The 15,851-nt window shown below is 46.6% G+C and overlaps 1 long non-coding RNA gene across 1 annotated transcript; it reads right to left on the reverse strand.

The window, feature by feature from the left end:
* Positions 1 to 1,653: 1,653 nt before the first annotated feature.
* Positions 1,654 to 8,702, reverse strand: LOC143694456 (uncharacterized). Its single transcript, XR_013182941.1, has 4 exons — positions 8,563 to 8,702; positions 4,404 to 4,641; positions 2,214 to 2,306; positions 1,654 to 1,766 (listed from the first exon to the last, which is right to left on the reverse strand). It is a non-coding gene; the product is annotated as an uncharacterized LOC143694456 (long non-coding RNA).
* Between the last annotated feature and the right edge of the window lie 7,149 nt (positions 8,703 to 15,851).

The raw sequence follows: 15,851 nt of genomic DNA on the forward strand, positions 1-15,851 counted from the left end.
TCTTCAGAGTTAATAAAGAAAGCTTTCAGACCTCAGCAAGCTGACTAAATTAGGCAGAATATAAAGGTGCTGTATTATTTCTCAATACAGCAGTGGTATGAAAGGAGGCAGTGGGTTCTTTTGAAGCAGCTGCTGTGTAATCCTGGGCTTTCAGGTATACTTCAACCAAATGCTCTCCCGGTTTCAGCAGGTTAACTTCATTAAAGGCTCCATCTACCACTTTAATGTTCACTGAAATCCCACTGGGTGGGTATATTAGGCAGAAATAACCCCCACAAGATGATTGCATGCTGTTGTTCAGCACAGTGAATGGACCTGGAGGAGAAAATGGAGGAGGGGAGAGGGGCACACAGTGACCCAGGCTGGAAGGACAGATCCTGAATTGCTGTAGTGTAGCAGCAGGCATGTCGCTTTGCTAAGGGCATCAGAAGCCACTGCAGCAAAACCCCAAGCCTGAAGGGAGCCATCCCTCCTGACCCCATCTCCACACATAACCTACTTGTTTCCTCTCTGCTTTGGCATGCTCCTTCCCCAAACACCCATTGGTCCCCCAGCTTCTGAGGAGGCTGATGATTTCCACAACTTCTCCTCAGTTGCAAAGAGACCATGGAGCTGTAAAGGCCATCTGTTCCTCCAACAGACCCTGGAAATTCAGTGGGCTTTGCTACTGTGAGGTTTGACTGGGGCTTGAGTATCTTACCCCACTGTAACTGTTGGGTGCAATTAAGACTCTTGAAAAATCAAAAAGTTTCTGGTGTGAGGTGACTCTATATGTTCACCTGCTAAAAGCCCCCAAAATGGCCCACTGACTGTGGTTCCTACCCACAGAGCAGCACATGGGCATTCTGGAGAAGCTCCACTTGGACTGCACTCCAGTTAGGGTCAACAGCAAATTTTCCATAGACAGCATTAGAGGGGCAGATTTGTGGACCTCTACCTGCAAACCAAGGGCCTCATTTAAAGTCTGCTGAAGCTGGTGCGAGTTCATCCATCACCTTCCCTGATGGCTGGATGTGACCCAAGTGGCTGAGCCCTGCAAAGCCAGCATGATGTCTTTTACTGTAAGTGCTGCCGTTGCCTTTGCTGGGCTGGCTTCCATGGTGTGTCACGGTCTGCAGTGAGCACTCACAGGGCTGTGTGCTCAGTGTTAGAAAGGGCCACCCCACCAGTCTTACTAAAATGCCTCCTCAAAAATACACAAATTCTTAAACCAGCAAGTCACTTAGACACTCTCCGCCCCCCCTTTGCCTGAAACTTGGCAAAAAAAAAATTTTCTTAGCACAGAAGCTATTTCTCTTTTCATATAAACAAAATGCCATTACCATGCTTTGGCTGTTGGCTTGATAGATTCTGGCAAGAAAACACATGTGTGTATTTTAAAGGGATTTCTCTTTTTCTTATCATGGTTTAGCTTTTGACCTCACCCTTCTTCCCCCCCCTCCCTCCCTCCCTCCCTCCCTCCCCATCCCAGGCACATTCTGGCGTGACTTCAGTGGTGATACGTCACACAGCCCTCCCAGCAACTGGGGTTAGCAGTTAGCTCCCTCCAGCAGATAGCACATTTTTCTGGAGCACTGTCATGGGGGAAAGCCTTGAGCTGTGAAAGGTTTTCTTTCCCTTTTAATCTTTTATTTTCTTTGATGTTCGTTTTAAAATAAATTATTGTGCCTTGTATTTATTATAGTACCTGGCTGTGCAAGGACCAGGACCTCTCTTCTGTCCAAACACAGACTCAGAGACAGTTCTTGCCTCAAACAGTTTACAATCTGAAGAGACAAAGCAGACAAAAACCAAGAGCCAGATACAACATGGATGACAAGCTGGTGGATTACTTTAGCATTTAGTTACGTTGTAAACTGTTGAGGGCGAGATTGCCATTTGACTATGTCTGTGCAATATCAGAAGTAAGAACTTCTGATGCTGCTGAATTGTTGTTTGGAGATGGTTTTTAACACAGAACACTTAGGTGAGGATGTCAAGGGAACCATTGCTTTTTGCTTGACTTCACCTAGCATATGTCAGTGACCTCAAAAAGCAATCTCATAACAGAAAAAGCCGTGCATAATCTGCTAAGAAAAGACAGATCAGAACAGATCTAGAGGATCCCAGCTGATAGCTGTAAGCCATGCTGAGCTATGTTTTCACCACAGCCAAACACTCCTGTGTTTTGAGAGCATTTCAAAACATGTCTGGCACAGAATTTATGTACATACTTCCCCTCCTCCAAAGTTCTTAGTGGCACTATGGTCTTGCTGGAGACAGCTCTGCTGGATGTATCAGGCTGAAGATCATCTTCATAATCCTCCCTGCGACATAAGTGCACACCTCAAGTCAAACCTCGCATTTATGCCACTTCCTAGACAAGAAATCCATAATCTTGGGGGAGCCCTACTCTGCTTCCCTTCCCTTTCTGTGAATGTTTGGTGTCACAGTCATTACCCTTTCCTTCTAGGGATGGGGCTGCTTCCTTATCATTGCAGAGTAGATATTTTTTCCAAAGAAGGGTCACCTCTCTCTCCCCAGGATCCTTCACACAGACCCTATTGATTTTTTAGTGCAACTTCTTCTGGAAATCAATGGTGCTAAGGCTGCTTCACAGTCAATAAGGTGGCCATGAAGCCCATGCCTCAAATAACTGCACCAGATGGTCCTCCAGGGAACTGGGACTGCAGAACAACAGTCAGGAAGCAGATAATTTTCTGTCCAGCTTCTACAGCAGGGCAGTGAAAACACTCTTGTGCTCAGCTGCCTTCACAGGACATTAGGAGCACGTGGCTCCTCTGCAAATTCAGGGTGTGCTTCTCAGAAGTTCAAACCTAGGGCCTAGCAGCAAGAATCTGCTGAAGAGAAAAGGCACCCTGAAATGAGAGGTGCTTTTGTGGCCATGCAGCTTCAGATTTGGAGAGTCAGTGGGGTCTTTTGGTCATTCTGAGCCAGACAAGTGACCCAAGAGCTACCCCAGTGTAACCCTGTGGGTAGTACCATACTTTGTTTCCTTTCCATGTCAGAAAAATGGGACAGCTGATACCTTTTTCCTCCCACCCCTTGTCTGACTTTGCTTGATGTCGCACACCTGACTGGTCTCTCCCCATGCACAGCACAGTGGATCCAGTGGTTACTGTAATACAGACAATCCTCAGGTGCAGGCTTTTCTTTTGCCTCCTCAGTGTGCTGCATTTATCAGCATCAACCATGAGCCCAGCACAGTCAGGCTTCCCTTGCTCTCAGCACCTGAGAGCATTTGGGTTCACAAACCTTGCTATTAATAATACATTGTGCAAAGTTGGTACAGAGCTCAAAGTTTTCCATGTGTGTGCTGCAGTTTGATTTTAACTGTGGGTATCATTATCATCAAAGAGACTGAGGAATGGCAGCTTTTAGTTAAACAAATGGAAAGCTGTATTTAGTTTCTTTTGCCACATTGTGATAGGAAAGAATAAAGGCTTTTAAATATATTTTACAGCTGCTGTTTCTTAGGTTTTTCTATCTTACTACAATCTCTGTGGTTCTGACTGGGAAGTTGTTGCAAAACCTTTTTGTTTTTAAGGCTCCTATTGAAACAATACATATTTATTGTCTCATTCCTGAGTTTTTTGTTATGATGGGAATTTCAGAGTGGGGGTGGTGGAGGGACAAGCTGTAAAGCATCAACAGTTGAGAGAGGATGTTGTGGGTGACTAATGAGAGAGGGGGTCTAGATATCACACACACCTGCTAGCAAGGTGTGAAGGAGAAGAGGTGTCTCCCTGGAGAGTGAGAAGACAGCTGGCAGAGGACCCCATGACTCTTTGTAGGAAGTAGGGCAGAGGCAGAGCTGGGAAGGGGAGCTGAAAGTGCTCAGCAAGGAAGCCAAGTGAGAGCAGGGACAATGCTAGAAAAGAGCAGTATGAAACTGTAGTCTTTGACAAGAAGAGCTGGACTCCTCCTACTGTGGCCACCAGAAATGAAAATCAATGAAGCAATTAGTTGTGTGAGCAATGGAACAAATGAGTGCTGCTTTCCTAGAGGTGCTTAGCATGTGGCTGGATTCATGGATGTATAATAAAGGTCAAGCTCAGGTGTTTTCTGCCATGGTGGCACTAACATGGTCCCTTTATCTCCCCATCTGTTTTTAGAAATCTTGCTGGAGAATTCTATTTCTGATGAAATGGTTCAAAAGGTGCTGTGACAGCAGCAGAGAAACACATGGTCTTATACCACATATAAGCCTCTTCCTTACACACTTAACTAAATGTATATAGGTATATCCTAGCACTTGCAACACAGTGCTATCCCTAAGGGCTACAGGTAGTTTGGGAAAGCCATAGTGATTGCAATTACCCCCATTTTACATGACCCAACACAGAAATACTAGACCCATTGCAAGCAGAGCAGAGGTCCCCATCCTCCTCATCACCACTCACCTCAATCTTAGGTGCTCTAGGAAATATTTTGGCCTTTCACCTGCTGAAAACATGAAAGCAGTGGCTTTCTCTTCCAAGTGCTCTGACATGTTTGAATCAAAGGTGCCTAGAGATGTCCATGTGAGATCCCCCCTTCTCTTGGCTCAGTCCCCCAGCACAGCCACAGGTGGCTGTCACCCAGTGGAGACTGGTTACAGTGTTGGTACCAAACAGAAGGTGAGCAGCAGAGAAGCCCCATCTGTTAAACACATGAAAGGTGCATTGACGTGAGTTCAAGCCAAGTAGTGAAATGTAGCTGTGAATCTGAAAACTTTGTTCCAAAGAAACAAAGCCCCACTTTAAAATAAGTCCAAAAAAATCCCATCCTGCTTCTATTGAAGTCAATGGCAAAATTCCCACCGCTTTAACCAGGAACAGAATCAGGCCACTTCCAGACAGATTTACAGCCAACACATGCTGTAACGCTTGCATACTGCATGTGCTTACTTCTATTTCCAGCCATGTTAAAAAATTATAGCAAATGCCTATGGATTTGTGTGTATGAGTTATTGTGCTGCTAATGAGAGGAAGAATTACCCGAACATGGTTTAGATGGTCATCCGTTGCCAGCACAGATGAAATTGCTGGGTCACCCACTGGCCTCATATTGCTGTTCATCCCATTAGCATTTCCATTAGAATTATTGCAAAATGTAACTCTTTTTTTTTTTTTTTTTTTTTTTTTTTGCGGATGTGGGGAGTGACACAGACTGTGTTTGCAATTAGTGCTGCTAAGGAATTAGAGCTGGAGCCGAAGGCACAGTCCTGTGCCACACTGCAGCCACTAACATGACACTGCTCTGACAGGAGCATTTCTGCTTAACTGGGGCAGTAGGAGAGCCTCTAAGTATAGAAACAGACATAAAATTACTCCTTCCAGCTGAAGGCCTCTACACATAATGCATACATGCTTGTGCACTAGAAAGCTTTGCCTAATTCATTCCCACATGCTCCTTGCTTTGAATCCATCTGAATCCATCCCTCATAAATGTTAAGAAGTTTGGAAAAAAAAGATCTGTGTGAGGTTTAGACTGCTAAGTGCTGCCTGCAACCAGTGGGTTTCTCAGAAGCTGCCGTTTGCCAGCCTCTTTGGTAGCTAGACCCCATATTCTTTGAAGCTATCATTACAAAAAAGAATAAAATCATCTCATGGCTGAAGCCTCCCTCCCCTCACTCCTCCCACTTGGACAAAAACACCATCTATTGTTTTCCTGTAATTGATCAAGCATAAACATTCAGCTCTACAGTTTTACGACTAATCACTCTACTTCTAAGACACGTGTTTGCAGCTATGCAAGGCACCAGCTGCTGTCATTCCAATGGATATTAATTTATATTGTCTCCCACTCCCATCCTCCCTGTGAGGAAGCACAAAGGGAGTGGGGTGGTGGCGGGGGCTTTAGATGAAGACATCTGCTTGAAAGGCAGACAGTAGCCGTGCTGCCGAGATTGCACCTGGACTTTCACTGCAAAATCAGACACACTAGTTGCTTCCTAGCACTCCAGGCTTTGGTACTCACACAGGGCTTTGACTGCTGTTATTTACTTATTTACCTGTCTCCAAGGGAAATGAAATGTCTGGACAGAGGGAGTGAGGCAGATTTCAGAAGCAAAACAAAGCTGATTGAAATAAAATACTTCAGATGTGTGATGCAGCAGCAGGGGGGGAAGGTGGGTGAGGAGGGGGAAGAGGAAAGCTGGAGCCTCTAATTTTGTCCCCTAAAAAGATTCTTTCATGATGGTTGGCTATCCTGAGTTCCTCCCTAGAGAGGCTAGCAAGTGTCCGTGCTCTTGTGCTGGACAAACTCACGATCTGCAGCCTTGGGAGGAGGAGGTGAAGGAGAAGAAGACTTGTTGGTTGTCCTCCTGTTAGACCCCACAGAGAAAAATGGAGCTCAACACGGGTGGCTTGGGCTGGTGACCCTGCAGCAGCACACAAATTTTGTGTTCCCCTTACCTGCCAGTCACCTTCAATAACCAAACTAAAAAGCCTGGCACACAAATTCACAAGCTCTCCCTCTCTACAGTGTGATGGTCTCAGCCCTGCACACAGTGGGCACTTGGGAGGCTCCCAAGCCACCAGAGTCTGGCACAGATCTCCTAGGGACTGCTGCAGGCTGCTTCTCCTTCATCTGGCCCCGCTGGAGAAAGTCCTGTGCACAGGGACACACAGGGGGCAACGTGCCCTCGGAGAACAGCCCGTTCTGCTGAAGCATTCAGATGCCATCTCCCTGATAAAACAAAGCTGAGGGCTTGATTGTAGGGGATATGAAAGATTTCTTTCTCCTAAGAGCAGGGCTGTTTCCCAGTCGTGTTTGCTAATCAAATACCAATGTGACTGGGGTCACATTACACTATGGCTGTCAGCTCTAAGTGCATTCTGTATTTTTCATGTCCCATCCTGGTCTGCTGTGTTGTCTTGCTGTTTCACCCCAAGAGGCAGCACTAGAAGACTTTTCCTTGCTGATTGCTTTGTGATTTTGCTTGGACACCCTGATTGAGGCTCGATCTGGTGCTGTCACATCCCATGCAAATGACTAAGGAAATGTTTATTAAGCAAAGTCGTTGGTTAAGCATTTAATGCAGCATTTAATTACACAAGAACTGAGGAACAGTAATGTGCTGTTCAGATGTGAGGTGCTGTTTGCCCATGTTTACTGCAGTAATTTTTCAAAATAGACAGCTCTTCTCAAACTGGAGACATATTTCATTCTCTTTAAGGAACTTTTACTCTTGTCTTGTGTTCACAGAGATATAAAAGTTTGGCATTCTTTTTTATAATGTCTGAGCTAGCAGGGTTTCTGAGACAAATCTAAAAATCCTTTCTTGTTATTACATTACATGCCTGAATTCCCACTGCTATATACCACAAGAAGTCATTTACCCTCTGTGAGTTGGTATAAAATACTACTTCTGGCACAGAATTCATATCTAGGCATGTTTTATTTTTGCCCAAGGTAAATGAGAATGTGGGTGCAGGTTGGAAAGGACAACTTTCTTCCCTGTTTTTTTCATTAACTTAAGCTGAACCTAGTGATTCTTCTGGCAATCACCTTAGACCTGGTAGTTATGGGAGGTTACACAAGCATCTCTTTTTGCTTTGCAAAATTTTCTTTGCTCCCTGAGGTCATGGTTTCACTCCTCTACTCTCTTTGCAGGCTTCCAGAGATCTCTGTTTCCCCAGGGGTGTGCTGGTTGCAGAGCACCAGCCACGTGAAGTATTAGTGTTCCCTTTACATATAGACCCTCAAATAAGTCAAAATATTTTGGGACAGAAAAGTTATTTGCAGCATCCCTGTTCCTTTGCCACAGCCACTGCGAGGAGCACTGACCGCTGTGCCATTAGACAGTTTTGATTGACAAGTCCCAGTAAAAGACATGACTCCTCAAAGATGAAGGCAGGAAGTTACACATTTTAACAGACGCTCACCACCCCCTTCTTTTCTATAAACAGAGAAGACATCTCGGAGGGGCAGGCTGCAGATGGGATTGTTTGTCTCTTAGTGATACTCATATCCCAGGTTGAAGTTTCATGGGTAATTGTACCCAGGCCACTGGTAAGTCAATATCTCTGATGTGGCATCCATTTAAGGGACTGCTTTCTAGCTGCACTCTTGGGCAGAGACCTAAGGTCTTGTGGCAGATCAGGGAAGACTTGTACCTTGTGGTCTCATGTTCCCTAAAACTCTTCTGTTGGATTTCCCAGCCCATTACCCACACTTTCTGTCAAGGTTGTCCAGATTTCTAAGAGCTCTGAGCCAGATGATCCTGGGATGATTTACTGAGGGTGTGAGATGACAAACAGACTGGCAAGCATTTCCTTGTGGCCTTGGCCACTCAGACAGCTTGAAAAGTGCTTGGGGTCTGAGAGAAGCTATGAAGCATGCACAGCACAACTTCCAGTGCTCCAGCCTATTCCATCTATGTCTGCACAGAAATTGTCACAGAGCATACATATCGAAGGGAGAAGGAGATTTTTTTCATATATTAAATAAACTCTTAGATATAACCTAGGACCAGAATCTCAGAGCTTGCCCACCAATTGATCTGTATACTGCATCTATGCAATACAACTCTGTGTAGAAACCTGTATTTGAAATAAGTTTTTTTTCTTTGCTTACCTTGCTTTTTGGAGTACCAGTGATTTTTTGTTCAGCCAGTGCTCCCCCCTATATGGGAGATCAGCAAGGGTCTCTCCCACTTGAAAGGGTTGTGTTGTGTTTGTAAAGATCTTGGAGAACTCCAGTCTCCAAGTGCAAAATCATCTCTTTCTTGCTCTCACTTCCAAGCACTACAGCTCTGTGGGCCAAATACAAGTTACTTTTATGCATCAAACAGTCCAAGGGAAAGTAAAAGTACAGCTCAGATCTTCAAGCCCTTTTCTATACATACAGAGCCTTCCTGCTCTGGGGCTCTTCTGCAGGAGGGACTCATGTGGGTCAAGCTACTGGGGCACCAAGGTTTGGGGCCACCTGTCTTATGAAGGCACAGAACAGCTGTAAAACATCTACACTGAACACTTTATGCAGCCTCCATCCAGGACCATCAGTTCATCACAGGATGTACAGTTGCTGGCACCATTAAGAACCATCCCTTTAAATGCAGAGTCCCCAGGGTCTCTTATGGCAGGATGAAAGGGGGCAGCCCAACCTTCCAGGAGCCAGGAAAATCCCCAGGTGCCCATGACTATGGCCAGACCATCCAAGTATAAGTCCAGGAGAAATGGAACTGGAAAATTACCTTCTCTGCCCTTCTAACAATCTCCTGTCTTCCAACTGCTGCATCTCAGCATCCCTCTGCTTGCACCATGGCAAAAGGCATGCCATGAGACCAAGCCTCTTTCACTGGTTTATCCCAGACATGCAGATGAGCAAGGGGCAGAAGTAGAGCGATGTGCTGTGATGCTTGGCACTGAGAAGCTCAGAGTGGACATGGCCTTGCTGAAGCCAGGAGATGTTGCAAGGCAGGATCTGTCTCAGGAGGCTCCCACATTGCTTCCTAGACAGGGGTGAAAGACTGCAGAAAAGACAAGTGGAGGGCTGGGAGAGGGCTAGGCACTGTCCTGCAGTGGGACCACTGCCTGAACCTCTTCAGCCATGTTAGCTTGTATGCTTGACCCTGGCTGATCAAAGCCTCAATAGGACATTGCCCTCATCTTCCTGCCCTGCCATTGCCAGCGGGAGCACAAGTTATTTGTCTTTTGTGTGTGAGGACCTCCTCCTGGGGACCTTGTCTTCCCTCTAATCAAATAATCAGATGTGTTTATTGTTGTGGAAATCATGCCCTCCCCTGAAATGCCTGACCAGCAACAGCTTCCTGACTTTGTCCAAAGGCCTGCTGCCTGGATCCCACCTCTCTCCTGGTGTGGCCTGGGGGCTGCATGGGGGCAGCCAGCCACTTGCTCAGCCAGTCCTGTGTGTGCTGTGTCTCTGACAGAGGGGACCTCTGAGGGGACCCCCGCAGACAAAAGTAAAAATTCACCCACACCAGGGTTAACTCTCCAGGTTACTCTCTGTCGGGGGGGGGGGGGGGGGGGGGGGGGGGGGGGAATTGGCTACATCTCAAGAGGTGGTTTGCATTTGGAGCAGATACTATGTCACTGGGACACATGAGTAAGGGGAGAGGATGTTCACAACCATGGAGCTTCCCCTGCCTGTGTGGAAGTTGCCTGAGGAGGCTGGAGGTTCTCCTTACCAGCCCACAGTCATGGGGCATAACATGCCATCCATCCCCCGTGTCCCCAAGTGTGAGGAAAGTGTTTGCTCATGGCAATTGTACCCACCATGTGGGGCTGCCCATGTGGGGCTGCCCCTGAGGCCGGCTGGCACCGTGCCTGCGGGGCAGCAGCTCTGTGGGGCCATTGCCCACAGCTGCCCTGGGCCCTGGCTGTGGGTGGCCCTGCAGCCCGGCCCAGCCTCACCTCAGCCGGGCCTGCGCGGCCTCCTCGCCCACCTGCAGCCATGGCTTCAGGGACATGCTGGCACCTGCTGCTGAACTGTCTCCTCTCTCAGCCTCTCCTGCCCAGCCAACAATGGGCTTGATTTCTCTACTGACCCCCTTGCCCCCAACACACATCTCATAATGCATATTTTTAAACTCTGATCCCATATCCTGTCAGGAAAAGGAATGTCCTTACTGCACAGCACCAGCCTGAATTTTTGGGTGTTTTTTTTCTAGTCGAGTTCTTTTCCTGTGTTTACACTCTTACAGAGCAGAATTTATTAATTTGAGGATAAGGACAACTTAAAACATCTTGGCTTATGAAGGCTGACAGCAGGAGTAAAAGTAAACTGAGCCCATGCTCTGCTTAATAATCTTCCAGTGCTGACACAAAGTGCCAGGGCAACTCCATGGGGCCTGGGACCCCAGCACACAGCCCCTGGCAACCCCACTGCCCTCCCCTGCACACAGACCTGGCAGGAGCCTGCATGTTTGTCTGCCTGCCGCTGAATCACTGTCTCTGGAGCCTGCCTGCCCTGTACAGGCACCCACTCAATGTGCCTGTCTGTGCTTGGCAGCTGTTGGGACTATTTTGTATTTTATATTTGCACCCTGACTGGTGTTCCGGCTTGTGAGCTGAGGCTCCTGATATAGGATGTGTGGGAGAAGGGCAAGAAAGGAGCAGAGTGAACTAATTGGAAATGTGCAGTTTTTAAATAAATAAAGGATTTCTTAAAAATAAAAAGTCTTAGCAAATTAAAGCAGACAAGCAGGTTACTTGGCAGCTAGAGGATAAACTTGAACATCCTGGGCACACAATGCATCAAAGCATTCCCCAATACAGAGAGCCCCAAGAGCTGCCCTCTGGGCTTGGTACCCAGACCCATTCCAGTGAGGGTGTTTGCAAATTGTGTTTTCATTCCTGCTCCTGAGAGCACACTGACAGCAGGGTGTGCCCAGGCCAGTGCTGGCCCCAGGCTCTCTCTGCATGGGGCTGCTGATGGGGGTATTTGTTGGCACTCTACACCTAAAGCACAAATCCAGCTGGACTCAAGCTCATTGAAGTCGGTGAGAGAACAAGTGCCTTTTGTTCAGCATAAACATCCAAGAGGAGACGTGTAACCAAACAGCCAAAACAAAAACTACACTCCTTGAAACACTGCCCCAAACAACTACCCATGTGTGCCAAGGGTTCCTATTGTTCTCCCAGAGTTTGCAGGGCCAGGGAGGACCTGAAACTCAGCTGGCAGACATGCTCCCCTCTCATCTCCAAGGCTGGGGGAGCATTAGCTGAATGTCACTGCTGCTGGCCAAACCCATGACTGATACAAACCATGTTACAGGGTGACTTGAATTATTTGCTGGCATCCCTGAGCAGGCCCCTGCCAGCAGGACAAAAAAGTCCTACAGAAAATCCACTGTGACAGAGCTGGGGCTGTGACAGTGAGCACCCTGACCACGCTTTGGGACCTGCTGGTTGCACCCTTGCTGACCCCTGTCCCCCTCTCACAGGAATCCTTGGGAGCAGCTGTCCTGAGCTGAGGAAGCCCAAGTACATGGAAATCTCAGTGTGCCCTCCATAACTGAGCCCATGACTGCCCTGCTTCCTGGGCACCCCTATTCCAGACCATCGAGGTGAGTGATGTGTGTGTTACCCCTGACCTGGCAAGGGGTCCCAGGGCTCCCTGCTGCCTCCATGTGCAAGTAATCCCCAGGAAGGGGAAAATCCACAACCTATGTGAAGCCTCAAGATTTCCCATCTTTTCCTAATGCTAAACACAGAACAAAATCCACAAGAGAGAGCCTAAAGAAATCAAACTCAGTGAAGGCTGCCTCTGCTCTCAGGAAATTTGGCCAAAAGTAAATGTGCAGAGGAATGTAACCCTTGCAGAAGATGGTGCGTGACTTTTTAAATTCAAGCCCCTAATACACTGTGCTTTGGCTGTGACTTAGCATTTTTCTTTTTTTCTTTTCTTTCTTTTCTTTTCTCTTCTCTCTTTTTTTTTCCTTCCTCTTTTCTTTTCTTTTCTTTTCTTTTCTTTTCTTTTCTTTTCTTTTCTTTTCTTTTCTTTTCTTTTCTTTTCTTTTCTTTTCTTTTTTCTTTTCTCTTCTCTTTTTTCTTTTCTTCCTCTTCTCTTTCTTATTTTCTTTTTTCTTTCCCTTTTCTGTTTTGTAGCAACAGCAGCCTAACCACTCTCCAACCCATCCTGACCCCCAGCCTGGTTCCCTCACTGCTCCATCCACTCTGTTGTGCCATCAAAGCAATCTGAGGAACTGAGTTGGGAAATGATCCATGTCAAAAACAGCCCAGCAAAGAAAAAACAAATCAGTCTTTTTTTCAATAGCAGCTCAGTTTCCATTGTCCTTTCACAACAATGAAAATCCCTACAACTGGGGAAGGAGAAAGGACATGGGGATGGGGTGGGACCAAGTGCTAGGAGGGAGGGATGGGGCAGGAGTGCATTAAATGCCCACTGGACTGAGGCCTTACTGTTCTCTTGCTATATATAAAGAAAAATAACTGGCCTGGAGGGCTTATTTTCAACAGAGAGGAGAGAGGCACAAAGAAGGAGGGTAGGAAAGACATCCTTCATGGTGAGGAGGATGTGTGCATGTGCCTCTGTGAAGAGGTAAGAAACACCCTTCTTGAACCTAACACTCCACTAACTGAATTAGTTGTGATTAATTTGGCTAAATGTGAATGCAGAGTGGAAACTGAGCTTGCTTAGAGTGCCTTTGATTTCCTCTGCTTGCTGAATTAACCAACAGACTGTCAGGCAGCTTCAGTCTTAAGAGCAGCCCCACAACTCATACTCTGGTTTCAATGTTCTGGAAGTGCCACCCACCCTGCCCATCCTGGCTGGGCCTTGAGCGCTGCGGCTGCCCCATGGCCCTGGTGCCCACCCAGGAGCCCTCACCCACTGCAGCAGCCCTGCCAATCCTTTCCACACCTGGGGCAGGGGCTGCCCTGCAAACACAGCCCACCTCTGCAAATTGTCACTTACAGGGAGGCAGGCACTGGAGCGACAAGCAGCACGAGGAAATGCTGCTCTGAGAGCTGCCTCCTCGTTTTGCTTGCAGGGCTCAGCCGCTCTGCACATCCAGCCACTCATGAACCAAGTGCTTACCATTTATACTGCCTTCCTCTCATACATACATTGCTGTAAATACTGACTCCTTCAGGGAGAGCCTAGAAATAAAGTAAACTTGCTTTTAGATCAAAAGCAGCAATACCTAAGTGTGTGTACATATTCATATACATATACATTATGCATATCTATACCTAGGAGGAAGGGAAGGAAGGTTTATTTATTTTTATTTACCTATAAACAAATCTCTTCATATTTGCGCTGTTTTTTCTTCTCTTTTCATTCCTAGAAAAAATATGGCAAATCAAACCTCTTAACATCATAGCTTGCTGGTTTGAAAATCTAGGTTGCAATTTTTAAGTTTTTTTTTCCTTTTGTACTCTGGATTGAAGGATGTGATGCATGGAAACTCCAGTTTAACAGAGCCTAGAGACTAAATCAGATTGTGTAGGTAAGGTTTTGGCTGAGAAGCAGACACTTCCTAGTCAGTACCAAGAATTCAGAGAAGAACAGGATAGGTTTTAATGTAAGTTTACTTTCCTTGCCATGAATTTTAATGACAGTTTTCACGACTGCTTCTGCAATTCGTAAGAGAAAATTAAAAACCTACACCTTGAAACTTATACGACAAAGCTGCTAACATCTCGCAGCTTCTGGCATTATCTTTGAGAACCCTTCAGTCCTTTTTCTGTGCCACATTGTTTTCCACACAAATGTATTTTAAATATAAAACATTGAATGTTCATTGCTTCTTTATATCATTTGTATTCATTATCCACTAGAGGCAAAGGGCACAGCTTTATATAGAAGCCTCATTGAATGTCTCATTTTGCTATTTTACTGTACTGTACATATTTCCCAATAAATTATTTCTTTCAAATGCAGATATTCTTCTGGAAAAGCAAAACATCCTCTGCACAGAGGTTTCCTTTTACCATGAGCACAGCCAACTCATCTGGCTTGGGTTAGTTTGTCAGGCATATTTTGGGAACAGTTTGAGAATTAATTCTCCTTTAAAGACTATAATCACCTTTTTGGCCCTTGAAACTGGTTCAGGATTTTTGTACCAGGCCAGCAATAAAATAGCTTTTGCACATGTCAAAGGTTTGTTCTAGATGAGCAAAAAAGCAGATGAAATCTTTGTCTTTCTTACAGTCTATACCCACAAAGCACTGACTCAGAAATGACTTGTCCCTGTATGTAATGAAGGCACAGTCCCACCCCATACCATGTGGGGTGGTCCTGGGGACCACATACTTCGACTCTTTCAGGTGCCAGCAAAATTACTGGTGTTGGTTAGCTACACTCGCAGATGGCATGTGAGGCTTCTCAGCAGTGAAGGCAAAAGTTGTACTGAAGGTCAACGTGGCTTTGGGGACATCAGTGATCAGGGGGAACCACTGGATGAAAGAGGCAGTCAGGAAAGGAGACTGTGATGTTGGTGGTACCCAGGGAGATGAAGGGAAGCATGTGTGGAACAGGCTGTGAGATCTGGGTACCAGCATGTGATCTAGGGAGGGAGCAGGGATGTGTGATGGGTGTCTCTCTCCCCATACTGATTGATGGGTTTCCTCACAATCCCTACTTGCCCTTCGCTTTCTTGCTCAGGCACAAGGTAGCTTTGTGCTGCTTTGTCCCTGGTCTTGACTCTGGACACAGTGGAGGGATGTTACAAGTCTGGGATGCAAAGCAGAAATTGGGGAGTATTATCACAGAGTTCCACCTTCCTTGTTGGTTTGTGCATTTCACACACTGGGGACAATCCCCTCTCTTTCCCACCTATTTCCTGTTCAGGTCTGACACCTCCTGCCCCCTTTTTCAACCTATTTTAATTTCTCATCCCCTTTCCTTTGCTCCATTTGACTCTTCTTATAATTTCCCACTCTCCACTCCCTCACCTCTCCTTATCCATTCCCAGAGCAATCCTATCTCTCTGGTTGCCTGTGTCAGATCACTGAGAAAACCATCAGCTAAGATGTCCCCCCTGGAGCAGACCCCACACTTAGGAATTAGGATCCCTTCTGTCTTGTTTCCATCCTTTTCCAAGGCATGCCTCAGCACCTACATAACCTTCTCTGTAGGGATGAGCACACCAAGCAAAGGGAGCCTGAGTACCCTCCTCAGGAGACTTCCAGAGCCTTTGAGCCAGAATCCTCTGGGACTTACCAGAAGCCCTGAATGTCTTCTGGGAGGCTGCAGGAGCCGCTCAGCTCCACTTCAATCTTGATAATGGCATTTTGCTTCCCGAGAGCCTCCCAAGCAGCCCAGCTGCCACGTTCCTCATTCCTGAGAGGCTGTGATGCTCTGCCGTGGGTAGAGCACATTGCAGCAGGTCACTGCACTGCTGCTGGGGCAGCGCAGCTCCGAGAGCCTCCGTGCGG

Source organism: Agelaius phoeniceus, chromosome 7 (assembly GCF_051311805.1).
Source record: "Agelaius phoeniceus isolate bAgePho1 chromosome 7, bAgePho1.hap1, whole genome shotgun sequence".
Classification (NCBI taxonomy): Eukaryota; Metazoa; Chordata; class Aves; order Passeriformes; family Icteridae; genus Agelaius; species Agelaius phoeniceus.